The sequence below is a fragment of the Engystomops pustulosus genome, chromosome 5 (genome assembly GCF_040894005.1).
Source record: "Engystomops pustulosus chromosome 5, aEngPut4.maternal, whole genome shotgun sequence".
NCBI lineage: Eukaryota > Metazoa > Chordata > Amphibia > Anura > Leptodactylidae > Engystomops > Engystomops pustulosus.
The window spans coordinates 38,591,703-38,606,353 of NC_092415.1; the positions used below are offsets into that span (position 1 = coordinate 38,591,703).

The 14,651-nt window shown below is 38.7% G+C and overlaps 1 long non-coding RNA gene across 2 annotated transcripts in view; it reads right to left on the reverse strand.

The window, feature by feature from the left end:
• Positions 1 to 5,047: 5,047 nt before the first annotated feature.
• The window catches only part of LOC140133984 (uncharacterized), a 38,546-nt gene continuing 28,942 nt past the window's right edge, over positions 5,048 to 14,651 (reverse strand). The window contains exons 1-3 of one of the 2 annotated variants that reach the window (XR_011856004.1): positions 12,240 to 12,506; positions 5,453 to 5,551; positions 5,048 to 5,331 (exon numbers count right to left, since the gene is read on the reverse strand). This is a non-coding gene — a long non-coding RNA (uncharacterized lncRNA). Of the gene's footprint in view, positions 5,332 to 5,452; positions 5,552 to 12,239; positions 12,507 to 14,651 lie in introns of those variants that run through there. The other variant, XR_011856005.1, reaches the window with a different exon arrangement.

Consider the following 14,651-nt stretch of genomic DNA (forward strand, 5'->3'; position numbering starts at 1 on the left):
AGAGCATGGAGGGCTTCTGGCAATGCCCCCAGAGCACTTCTAGCTCATTAGCATAATTTCAAAGTTGATTTTAGAAGGAAGGAGGCCATGGGTAACAAATATAAGGTGATTACCACAATCATGGTACCTGACTCTCTGAGCAACTGCCGCAGGTTTACCATACTTCATTTTGTTGGTAGTCCCACCATAGTTTTTAATCAAACCAGAATGGAATCACCGTTTGAGATCAGTTGGATCATCTTTCACCCTCCTTCTAATATTCCCAATCTGTCTACTGTTAACAAACATTTGGGCCAAATTCAAGCCTGTTGATAAGTAGTACTACATAAACTGTTGTAAGAATATGGTATATCCTATGTAACTGCAGGGTCATTGTAAAAAAATTGTATTTTGGAAATGTTGTTCAGGATTGTTTGTAATATAGCATCTAATTAATAGTCCTGAAGAAGTCTAGGCTATTGTCTTATGTAATATTGGGTCATAATATAGTAGAATATAGAGCTCTGCAGAACACAGCACCACCAACCCTCAAATCTTGTACAAATCTTGTACATATGATAGTAACAGATGTCTAACTGATCAGTTAAAATTTCCTTTGATTTCAATGAACTTTTGATGGCTTCTATCATTATTGTTTTAATCCATTCACGCTCCACTTCATACCATAACGTTGCGGTGCAGTGGGGGGTGTAGGGTGAAAGCTCACAGGCTGAGCCCTCTCCATACACAACGGCATCCCCCTTTAACCGATGCAGTAGGTGCTGGCACAGATTGCATAAGTTAACCTGTTAAGTACCGAGGTCGAACCCGAATGTGGCACCTAACAGCAATGCAGGTGTCCGCTGCCATCTTTGATGGCCAATCTCATAGAGACTTTTAACCCTGTCATGGTTACTGAACTCTAATCATCTGCCGATGGCTGCTATTATGCAGAAGTATTGCGGCATATAGTATGAGAAATCAGACCCTCCAGGGTTAAAGTTCCCTAGTGGGTCTAAAATGATAGTCAAAAAAATAATACCAATAATTTTAAAAATTAAAAAGTAAAAATTTCCCTAGAGGACATATAAAAATAGACAGTAAAAATCATAAATATGTTAGGTGTCTCAACATCCCAAAATGCTTGTTCTATCAAAATATACAAAAGATTATTACCCTGCGGTGAACATTTTAATGGAAAACAGAACCCAAACATCCGAATCGCCACTATTTTGCCATTTTCCATCCATAAATATTTGAATAAAAATTATCAAACAGTCATATAAGTGTCAAATTGATATTAATTAACCACTTAATGCCGTGGCCTCAAAAGGGGTTTAACCCCTAAATGAAAAAAGACTAAATTTATAGTATAGATTTTTTTTTAATTTTCAAATGAACTCAAAATTAACATTATTACTGAATTCCTTATTTTATTTCGGTCGTTATATAATATGTATGGCAAAAGAGGTGACCATGGTGATGATTTTTTGTAGTTTACCGGGGGATTTTTTAAAATTATATTGGTAAACCTTTTTATGAATATTTATGTATTTTTCTTTGTGTGTGTGTTTACTTTATATGTCCTTTATGAGGTCATAAAAGACTCCTGGAGGACATTTTCAGTTTTTTTTTACATTTTTAATTATTTTTTTTTATTTTACATGTTTTCCCCTGTAACTGGGGCATCTATAAGAGCCTCAGTGACAGGGGGAAACACCCTCCTGTGACTGCTGATGTTGGTCAGAGCTGTACCTTGTCTAATTAGACCCAGAAGCTCTGATTAAGCCCTTTAGACGCAAGTGACCATGAGTCCATAGAGTCAGCGGCAGCGCCGGCTCTGCTCCTTTCCACATTGTGCTAAATTAGCTCAATGCAGTGAGGAGTGGAGAAGCGGTAATAAACCGACCCTGCTCCCATGATTAGTGGGAGTAGTAGAAAGACTGTCCTAAGAGGTCGCTGCAGACTCCAGACCTTTAGACGTCAGCGGGCGGTCCGGAACAGGTTAAAATGCCCCCATGTACCGTAAAAAAAATGACACATTTCACAGTACAGTACACCAATGGGGGTAGCAAGAAACAAAAACACAAAAACGAAAACGGGCTGTAGGAGTTAATAAAAACTGAAAAAAATTATAAAAAAAGGAGATAATTTTTTTTTATATAAACAAATGTGTTGTACAAATTTCCAGGACAATAAAAGCAACACCAGTTTGGACAAATACATTTGAATCTTAAAGAATATTTTGTGAAGTTTTAGCTTGTTTTGCATTAGCCTTTTTTCTGCCCTAATTATAAATATTAACTACAGTAAAGTTCATTAATGTCATTTTGAAGTAGAGGTGACAAAGTGTTAAGGGTCATTTTGAAAGAGGTCATTAGGGTTTTTCTTAGTTTTTTACTCTATGAGTATAAAAGGTCATAAAATAAAGACATACCCTATACCCACTTGTTTTATCCCCTGCTCCAAAGGTCCAGCAGTTATGACATACTTCATTCATATGACCACTGCAACCAATCACTGGCCTTGTAGAGCTCATGACCACCTGCATAACATATGTCAATCGGCAGAGAACAGCAAAGTGCAGGGAATGTATGATTCTCTATCATTTTCTTTCCTTTTATTTATTTCATTTTATTTCTTTCCCCTCCTCCAATTTTTTTAAAACCCCGGACTACCCCTCGTTCTTTTATAGCCACTGGGTATACAACTGTCACTATATGATATTCTATAATCATTGTACATGTATTCTATGTAAATTGTGCCTGCCTGAATCTGAAGGCTGAATCTGTCCACATCATCTAAACATATCAAAAATTACACAAATGCTATAAAAATCCATTTATGTTAATAGACAAAATGAAAAAAAAAAATAGGGAACGTTTTTCATGAATTTGTTTTCTCCATCAATTTTACTAGTGGTATAATGTCTAATACAGCTTCGCCCAACCTGCCACCGCCACCAGAAAAGCTAATATGTATCTCTAGGGTGCGGAGAGCCTGATGTTTCATGAATGCTCAGCCCTTTTGCTGGTTGAGTCTCTCTCCAGTATTGTTCTTCATGTGTTGCTATCTGCAGAATCCCTTATAAAACGCATATAACGTCTAATTGCTATTGGCATTTGTTCTATATGCATTAGTTTTCGGACTAAATCACCAGGTTATAGGTGGTGGATTTTTTCCCTTCCCTTCTCCTTTTCCGCTTTACAGCCCATAGTCATGCATCACGTTCTTGGCTATCTTTCCTCGCACAGTTTTATCATACTACCGCAACGGCTTCTGTGATTTGGGTTAATTTTACAAACTTAAACCTACATTTTTTTTTTCATGCCGACCAAATAAAAACCACTTGTCTCCAGCTCTACGGCCAGAAGTCATTTTATTCCAAATTCATGATTTTTTTTTTTTTGGAAATACCGTGGACTACAAATGCTCGGTAAACAGTCCTCGTGGGAATTTTTTTTTTTCATGAGATTTTCTAATAATTTACAGAATATAAGTCATAAAAATGCTTTTGTTCATTCTCCATCTCTTTCTGGTTAGGAAAGCAGATCTGAGGTTTTATCATTTGTTTATATGTGACCTTTATTGGGGAAGGGGAACGAAAATCCTAGTAAAGTGTTCCTTGCATGCATTTTCATCTGTAGCAAGTACACAGAACCCCCCCCCTCCCTCCCTATTTTTTTTGTAAAAAGCCCTGTTTAAACCATATCTTACTTTAATTCGCTCTGGCAAGAGAAACACCCAAGTTCAATCTGTAGACCTCCATTCAACATAATTTAGCTCAAACTTTTCTAAGAAAAAAGGTTTTCTGGTTTTCATTTTCACTTCATATTCCCAAATAAAAGATCCTTTGTTGTCTACCATTTGATTGGACTTAATGAAAAACACTCCATTTTGACTTAACAGTATTTCCCTTTGAATTTATTATATATAAGGACACTGTCAAAACCGTGCATTTAATCTCTCCCGTTTTTTTTTTTATACTTAAACCAATATTACTATCATATGGTCCATTGAGGTGCTGTAAAAAGAGTATTGGAGAGACGTCAAAAATAAAAAACGAAAAGTGAAAGTCTAGTCTCATTTTAATATGAAACTAAATACGAGGACTAATGTGCAGATTGGGTACGGTACTTGACTTTAAATACTAACATGTGACAGGGTGCCAACAGCTGAATTGTGGCGTATTGACTAAAATGAGGTTCACTGATTTCTATTGAAGCTAATATCTTCTTTAAACAATTCCGTGGAAATTGTGCGTAGAAAGTCATTGGAAGCTATTCCTCAGGACAGCTACCTGCTGGAGTAAGGAGGACAATCAATAGAGAGAAATAGAGATGAACAGGAGGCTTGGTAACTGCAGAGCAGTTAGTGCTGATACAAGTAATGATGTCAATATTTGGGAATAACACAGCACCGGGATAATAGACAAAAGGAAAGTGCATATGTTCGAAAGTGTTCAAACAGGGACCGAATTAATGCGTAAGTGGCAGATGTTGCCCCGGGCTGCAAAAGACATTATATATTCCAGGTATTGTTATGTTCCAAATGAATCATATCTGCATAGGCTGCTGTTCTTTAAAATGCAATTCTAAAGGTGCTAGGACATTTTCCCATTGCTTGCCTATAGGAAAAAATCATAGTTTATATTGCATTTTGAGCAGGCGGGGTGGAGAGGGGGTAGAGGGATTAGGAGACAGAGCATTTGTCAAATTATATGCATAATCCTGTAGAAACACAAATAATTCAATCTTGTACATTCATCTACAGCCTAAATTCAGGTTAGTGTAACAAGGTCTCATATTAGGAGACAAATAAGGCTGTAACAGCACAATGTATCTTCCATAAGATTAGCTCTTAAAACATTAATAAGCAACACATACAAAGGGCAATAAGACGCCGGTGCCGGTTTACAATCTGCTTTGTAAATCTGCGACAATGTTAATTTTACACCGACACGACGCGTTTTACTCTCATAATCTCATTTCTAGCTGGGTAGGAAAAAAAAAATAATAAAATAAAATTTCGAGTCTCTTTTTTTTGGTAATTTAATACAGCAACCGGTTTCTCTTTTGCTGTCAGACAATGCAGTTTTGTTCTTCAGTGCTGGTCTTTCACTTGATGTATTATGACATAGTCTGTCAACATGAACAGATATGTGAAAAGGTGACTGAGACGCGCAACCCGAATAGGCCTCATCTTGAATTCGAAGCATGCGCCTATGTAAGGAAGCAAGTATGTACATATTTACCGAGGCTCTTCTTTTTTTTTTTTTTTGTTATTATTATGATGATTCTCATTTCGTCTTAAGAAAAACAGGTGCAAACTCTCAAGGTTGTCAAGCCAGCTCTGGAAGGCATTTCTACACACATGTCAGATTAATGCAATTATCTTTATATATCTGTATATATTTTTATAAGATTTACATTCTGGAATTATACACACAAATGAGACTTGCTCAACTACTGACCTTGCTCTTTCGAGGCCCGTTTTTTTTTTCTTTCTTTTGTTTAAAGCCAGCTCTTCCATTTTCCTTACTGATATTTTTATTATTGTTTCTGCTTGGCAGCTGTGTTATGGATAAAATGAGATTATAATGATAGCTGGAGAGGTCAGAAACCATCGTTCTCAATCTATGTAATTCTTGGATATGAAGACATATATGTTCTATTCCCATATTTGATTGTGTTCTTTCTGCAATCTATGCTCATGCTGTTCTAGAAAATTAAACAGCTTTATGGCCTTAAAAAAAAGTGCCAAGACGCCGTTTTACGTAAAGGCGCGTCCTGACAAATATTTCAATTTCTGAACTGCAACATTTCGTAGCAACCCCTTTATGTGGATAAGATGATAGAATATTCCTTCCTTTTTTACCCAGTATGATAAAATACATCTTTTTTTTTCCTTCTTAAATAAAATGAGCATTTTTGGTTTAGGGATAGAATAAAAAAAAATTGAAAGATACTTCAAATAATTTCCTAATCTTGAGCCACTTTCAGCATTTGTCACACATATAGACCAAGAAATTGCCTCCATCTCATTCCAGCTCTGTGTTGAATTAAAAACCTCTGCTGCAAAGAAGTGCATGGTGTTGGGAAAGAATAAATTTACTTCTTTCTTTAGTAATGCACATACATTTCCATACATTTCACATCCTGCGGGAACCTGCAAATGCATTCAATAAACAGAAAACTATAAACTACAGTTCCTGATGAAAAAAAAAAAAAATCAAGTGGCACAATAGTTCCCATTTACTTCAGGTGAAGAGTTAACTGGATTAACAATTTTTGTGCAAGGAAAACGGAAGCCAAGATATAGAAAAATCAATATTAAAAGACAAAAACAACAAATGAAATCATAACTATTATAGTATTAGACAATAGCAATGGATACGAAATTGTATAACTGTCTTCCCTTTATTTTTTATCACTATATTTGGCAAATATTCAAGTAAAAGCTCCAAGTGGATACTCTAAACATTTCTATTAAGGGAACCTGTCATCAGGAGCCCTTTTTCGGGCTCCCTTGTGTCCATATAGAGAATAGTGTGTACATATTGCCAAAGAGTTTTTATAGGAAAACCATCTTTTTACGATAAAAAGATATGTTAGATGAAAGTTACCTTTTGGCGTCCCATGGGAGTGGCCAGTGAGGAGGGGGACAGACATGCATTATGTCCTGAGGAGGGATGCAATAGGGGGAGGAGATATGGGCGACATGGAAGTTTTTTTTTTTGAATAGATGCATGACGGGGCAGTTTCCCGAACGTGGGAGGGAAACCATTCCTCACTGGCCACTCCCATGGGACTATGGACACAGCTCTGCATACAGAAAGATAAACTTTCAACTAACTTATATTTTTTTTTGGAAAAAGACAGTTTTACTATAAAAACACTTTGGCAATGTGTACAGTATTCTCTATGGGGACATGGTGGAGCCGGAAAAAGGACTGATGACAGGTTCCCTTTAGACATGACATATGCCACTAGATTTCAAGTGATTCGTCTTTTTTAATACATTCAAATATGATCCTTCTATTATCAGCATGGTTTAAATTTTTTTGGGGGGCCAATGTAGTACAACTAGTCAACATGCCGGAAATAATGAAAGGTTTCTTATTAATACAGAATTGAAATCCAAAAAATTGTGACTTAATGCAATTTCATGACAGATCGACCCCAATGGGTGACATCTGCCAATGTTTGCCTACCCAGTGGCATATGTGAGAACTATCCATTGAAAGTATTGTATTTTCATTGAAGATATATCTTTAACAGAAGGAGAATGAGATGGGAAGACAGCCTAAGCCTTGGACACATAATACTAGCTTCCGTTGAATCACTATGCAAATGTGTCCAATGGGATTTACATTCTCATCTAACACCAGTTGAGAGCTATCATTTACCATTGGTAGATCTACCTTTGCATTTGTGCAAAATGAATTAAGGATTCTGTTTTCTCTGATATATTGTTGCAGCATACTAACAGCGATTGATAGGCTGCAACTCACATAGCAACCACGGGGTAGAGGCATAAAGCAATATCAATTCCTAAGATTATGGGGAAGTCCTTTGCTGCTTATCTCAGGATATGTCGAGGGAAGATGGAAGATAAGGAAGGAAACACTTGTTATACTTTAATTAATATTGTACTGCACAGAATTACCCTTGGCACCCGGATTGATTCAGGTACCTGCTTTTTCGACATATTGGAGTTGGTCATAGAACATAAAGGACAGCATCAGTGTTAAGGGGGTCCGAAGTTAAGGTCCCAAAGTTAAGGGAACAAACTCAGTTCGTGCCTGCGTCCTGCTCAACATCACTGCAAATAGCACCAATCCTTGGTGCCATTGGCATTTAAATTAATGGGGGCTGAGTGCGTTGGCCCTTACCAGCTGTGCCGCATGCGTGTCTCAATTTGTCCCCTATAACATCACTAGTCCCCTATAACATCACTAATCAGTTGTCCTTAATGGTTGTTATCTTAGAACATGACTAAAACTTTTTTTCCTTCAACTTACTGCTCCATTGTTTTTACAGATTTAGAGGAACTGGGTACAAAAAAAAAAAAATCCTGACTTCCTTGTATCAATTAGGAAAAGGATGGCAGATATTCCTGAACTTTCTGATGAGGAGTAGATAGAGATGGATCTATCTTTCTTTTATTCCATAGTGAGAGCTAGGGACTTTCTGATCCATACAAATCCTTACATAAAAAATACTATACCTCTATGGCCCCAAGCAGGAGCTCTTAGGATATGTGATGGCCTGGGTGCCCACAGAGATGGTTTAGAGTGCCACTGTAATTGTGCCATAGGTCTACCACTACTACCCTAGGGTGTTGGTCTGCGGTTCTTTAATGTACACATTTCAAAAATTCTCCCCAGGTCTGCTTTTTGAGTATAATTAATGAATTATGTAGTAGCGTGCTTGCAAGGTAATTATTATTACCAGAGAACCAAGACAGGCCCACCTTAAACGATTAGGTTCTTCTAGCCATTACATAAGTTTGATAAGATATGGACAAGGTGGAAGAGCTGTTTAGGAGCCATTTGAGGTCCGGAGTGCAAGAGAAGTTATGTTTGTTTTGTGGTCGTTTGTCGGTGGGTCCTTTGCTCTTCCAGTAAATTCTCTGGGTGCTATTATTATGGGTCTTTTGTATTTTTCATCCCCACATTGTCTTTACTTTTCTCTTGCTTTATTATCTACGATGACTCGCTTACGACGTGTGTTATGTTGTCTGTGCTGTTTTATTCTCAATGTTCTTTGTTTAAAATGAAAAATAAAATATATTTTAAAATAATACAATGGTCTACTGCTCCGAACTCTTTAAAAAAGGAATTATTATGAATTATTTAAAAGGAAGCCTTGATTTTAGATTGAACACAGTATCATTTTTTGTATAGCTGTACATCTATAAATGAAGTCAAACTGCACTGTCCTCGAAAGGCTTAATAATGACTAATAATCAATGATAGATAAGAATAAAAGAGATTTTCCAGCAATTAACATAAATTCTCATGTATGCTGCTGCGATGGCATATCTTTAGAGCTATTATTACTGCAGTGGGCAGCAATTGGCAACATAATGTATATGCTTGTGTAGAAGCTGAGTTTTCCAGCACAAAAAAGTGCTAAAAAAAACCCCCACCTCGGGTCTCTCCTCGCTCGCATGATCGATTGGGCTGCCATGTTACTAACCATTTTCTTCACAATCATTCAAACAGTTTTCTTGTCTATACTACTATATTACATCTTTTAATAAAGTTTTCAATGATATATAGAGACCCAAAGATCAGCTTTACTTATTGTATACTTAAAGAGGACCTGTCACCTAATTATTGTGGCTTATTTACTAAGGGTCCTGCAGCCTCATTGCCGTCGAGTTTTCCGATGTTTTCGGGGATCATGCCGCTGGGACAGGTATTTAGAAGGTGATTGTGTCACACGCGATCTGATTGTGTCGCAATCTCGCCCGCTTTCATGCCACACAAATCAGGGAGTTGGACGATTCAGACAAAAAGGAAAGGATTTAACTTCAAAATTGTGTTGCAAGCCAAGTACTTACATGCACCGGGAGGAAGATGGTGAACTCCGGCGGACCTGAGCGGGGGAGCGACACATACAGGATATCGGACGCACAATCTTATTGAATCGCGCCAGACTGCCTAATCGTCGAACACTCTGGACCTGGTGAACTCAAGCGGCCGGGTAAGTAAATGTGCCCAAATGTCTCTAGGAGCTGCTTACTGAAGTAAACAGTTCCCTAGAACTACTGCTGTAATAGCAATGATAGCAAAATCTGCAGCTTTATCGAAACATACCGATAAAGCCAGCAAACACTGCACTACATAGCCCTCAGAATGCTGGACCAAGCTTACAGTGGTCCGGCATATTCATGAAGGGGTTGTCCAAGGCACTCCCCTCTCCTAAGCTTCTCCCGCAGACCGCCCCTCCCATATCCATAGGCCGGCGGTGACTGCCAGGCTTCATGAAACAGTCACAGAATCCTCGGACCGCCTCCATATGAATACGCTGGACCACTGCAAGCTTCCGGTGGAATATGCAGGTAGGAGAGGGAGCAGGGATGAAAGTTAAGGGGAAACTATCAAGGTGATTTAAAACACATATGTCCTTATGGACTGGTGGTTTAGTATCTCAGCTATCCCTGCATTCTTCCCTTCATGCCCCCAACAACAAAACTAAATTTCTCTCTCCAGAGCTCTTGCTGCATTGGCTGTATTGAAGCCAATGTAGTACAAAGTACAGTGAAGCCGAGGTGTACTATGTTGGCTTTAGCGAATGACTGCACAAATACCAGGAGCACCAGAGATGAGTCTGATGCTTCTTAACTCTTTTCAAGTTAAGTATAATGTTGTTTTTATAGTGACAGGTATGTAACAAAATCAAAGTGACAGGTTTTCTTTAAAAACTCCCACTAGTCATGATGAAATTCAATAAATTTTGCTGATACAATACATACCGCATAAAAAACATACCGCTCCCTATGTAGAAGAATATTACTACTATAATAATACCCCCTATGTAGAAGAATATTAATACTATAAAACTGCCCCCCATGTACAAGAATATAACTTCTATAATACTGCTCCCTATGTACAAGAATCTAATTACTATAATACTGTCCCCTATTTACAAGAATATAACTACTATAATACTGCTCCCTATGTACAAGAATATAACTACTATAATACTGCCTCCTATGTACAAGAACATAAATACTATAATACTGCCCCTATGTACAAGAAAATAACTACTATAATACTGCCTCCTATGTACAAGAATATAACTACGATAATACTGCTCCATATGTACAAGAATAACTACTATAATACTGCCCCCTATGTACAAGAATATAACTACTATAATACCGCCCCCTATGTACAAGAAAATAACTACTATAATACTGCCTCCTATGTACAAGAATATAACTACGATAATACTGCTCCATATGTACAAGAATAACTACTATAATACTGCCCCCTATGTACAAGAATATAACTACTATAATACTGCCCCCTATGTACAAGAATATAACTACTATAATACTGCTCCATATGTACAAGAATATAACTACTATAATACTGCCTCCTGTGTACAAGAATAACTACTATAATACTGCCCCTTATGTACAAGAATATAACTACTATAATACTGCCCCTATGTACAAGAATATAACTACTATAATACTTCCCCCTATGTACAAGAATATAACTACTATAATACTGCCCCCTATGTACAAGAATATAACTGCTACAATACCGCTCCATATTTACAAGAATATAACTACTATAATACTGCCCCCTATGTACAAGAATATAACTACTATAATACTGCCTCCTATGTACAAGAATATAACTACTATAATACCGCTCCATATTTACAAGAATATAATTACTATAATACTGCCTCCTATGTACAAGAATATAACTACTATAATACTGCCTCCTATGTACAAGAATATAACTACTATAATACCGCTCCCTATGTACAATAATATAACTACTATAAAATTTCTCCCCCCCTCCCCCAGGTCTTGTCTCCCTTTTCACTAAGGTAGCCCCCTCCATGTCTACTATCCCATTCTCACATAGGAAACCCCCCAGGTCTTACAAAAAAAGCACTCACCATGTTTAGTCCCTCCCTCCCTCCAGGTCTAGCTCCCTGAACCCAGGTCTACTCCTCCCTGCCGCTAGGCCTAGTTCTCCCCTGCCCCCGGGTTTAGTTCCCCGCTCCAGGTTTAGACCCCCCTGCCCACAGGTTTAGCCCCCTCTATTTCTGCTACCCCATTCTCACACCTCAACCCCCCCCCCCAGGTATCACAAAGCCGTAATGAGGAGAACCCTGAGGGTCATGTGATGATTACATCATAACAGGTCCTGCAGCTGGCTGTACAGCTTCTAGCATCTTGAGCTTCAGCTAGCCTCCCCTGGTCTTGTCTCCCTCCTCACTAAGGTATCCCCCTTCATTTCTACTATCATATTCTCACACAGCAACCTCCCCAGGTCTCACAAAAAAAGCACCCACCGGTTTAGTCCCTCTCTCCCTCCAGGTCTAGCCCCCTGAACCCAGGTCTAGTCCCCCCTGCCCTAGGCCTAGTTCCTCACTGCCCCCAGGTTTTGTCCCCCCCCTCCAAGTTCCGACCCCCTGCCCACAGGTCTAGTGCCCCTGCCCACAGGTTTAGCCCCCTCCATTCTCACACAGCAACCCCCCATGTATCACAAAGCAAGCACTCACCAGGTTTATTCCTCCCTCTGAAGAAGTAGAAAATTGTGGATTCCAGCTCATCACCCCGTAACTTGCCTGTTGTGTCGGATCCGGCACGGGCCACCTTACTGCCAAGGCATATGGAAATCCAGAACAATATTCACGGTCCAGCCAGGTTCCACGACAACAATACATTTGTATTCAGGTTACATCATAAAACTGTACATAAACGTCAACGCGTTTCAAGCGGAGAACCGCCCTTACTCATGACTCATTTATGTACAGTTTCATGGAGTAGTTATGATGTAACCTGAATAAAAATTTATTGTTGTTGTGGAACCTGGCTGGACTGTGAATGTTGTTATTCCTCCCTGTGCCCCCAAGTCTAGTTTCCCCCTGCTCCCCTGGCTGCTGTATAGATGAGAAGCCTCAGGGTCATGTGATGATTACATCATAACAGGTCTTTCAGCTGGCTGGTTGTATAGCTTCTAGCAACTGGAGCAACTGGACCTTGAATGATGTCATCCAAGGTCCTGAAGTACAAACAATGTTTTATTTTATTTTAACAGTGAATCAGGCCAAAAACGCAATAAAATTGCGGCCCTGCTGCTCCACTGGGGGCTGCAGGCGGCAGGGTGGGGGTTACAACCTGAGGCTTTGCAGGCCGAATGCGTCTGGAGGTCTGCGGGTTGTACACCCAAGCTTTAGAGGTTCTCATAGATTAAGTACCCAATACACTGCCTGTAATTCACTATTATTTTTAAGTAAATGTCCAAAACATTGAGCTACAAACTAGAATATGCCTAAAGAAACCTAATTGAGAAATATACAGAAGTTATATACTCCGGATAATTTAGGCTTACCCGACAAAAAAAAGTCATGAGTTCGATTTATGAAGTTTTGAGGTAAAGCGAGCCGGCTCAGATTTACTAGATTTGTTTAGAAGAACTGTGTGTCGAAAAATCCCTGATTTACAGTGACATAGATCTAGATGAAAATATACTTTGCAAATTGCCTAGAGGAGCCATCCTTTATTAAGTGTTTGATGGGTATAGAAATGTACATATCTATTCCAACAGATGAGGAATACTGATGTTGAATTTACAAATATGATCTTCACATTTATTTGATTTGCTTACATTTTAGCATCTGATTTTGTCATTCAAAATGCACATTTTGCTCAGCTTTTAGAGTGACAGCGAGAGAGGTGCTAGATAAAAATGTAAATGTGGATATCTTTAGCACGGCATCATTAAAAATCCAAGCCGTTCTCCAGGAAAGATTTGTCTTGGCAAATATCACCATTCCTTATAAAGAAATGCTCGGAAAACATTTCCGATTGAAATGAGTGGATTCATTGCTCGTTCTTGTAAAAATATATTGCTTTATCCCTGTGGTACAATACACGGCTCTCGCGAAGATGTTTATCACGCTTTAAAGCTCAAAAAAAAAAGGCAAAGTGTAACATTAGCCATGGAAAACGAAGCCATGGAGCACCCCGTAGAACCGGCTTGCTAAATAAATCACGGTAAATGTTGGAACGAGGGGTTTGATACACAGATGTACAGACCCTTAACATGGTCTGGTGATGGACACTCAGCTGCAGGGGGCTCGGACCATCCCCATCGTAGAGGATATACATGAAAAATTCATGCACTATATGAATGAGCACATACCAAGTGTATGCATTTTTCATAAGTAGAAAGATTAAAGTGACTCTCTACCTAGTGGATCCGTGAACAGAAAACACCTTACCGGTTCTCATCGTATAAGGATGAATAGTTTGGACTGGTGCACAGATCACCTTGGGAGCCTATTTTCACATATTATAATATATATTGCGATATCCTGTAAAAGTGTGTAGCCATGCACTTCAGGAGGAATCATTTCTATCTAGTCTATATGAGAAAATTAAAATCTGTCGCAAAATGTTTTATACCTTCCTGATAAATTAATGATGAGTGGCTTAAAGTGGTGAAGCATTCAGGGGTTTGATAGGGATGGAATAGCGGATAAAAGTATACATTATATATGGGACACATTACATTGAATGAAATGCAAAACCATATCTGATCACCCTAGTAATATAGTGTTGTGTCACTCTGTAAAGTTTTCTCAATGTGTGAATAACCATGTGGGAAGCTTTAAAATATCCATCCCCATAAGACGCAGCGATGCATAGAGTTTGCCAAATCAGTCCCTGTCCCCAATGGGGCTGACAATCTAATCAACCTACCTGTATGTTTTTGGAGTGTGGGCGGAAACCAGAGGACTCGTAGGAAACCCACGCAAACACAAAGAGAACATACAAACTCTTTGCAGATGTTGAAGCTGGGACTTGAACCCAGGACCCCAGCGCTGCAAGGCTGTAATGCTAACCACTAAGCCACCGTGCTGTCCTAAAATGAATGTTCCTCTAATAATTTCAATAATTTAAAGGGA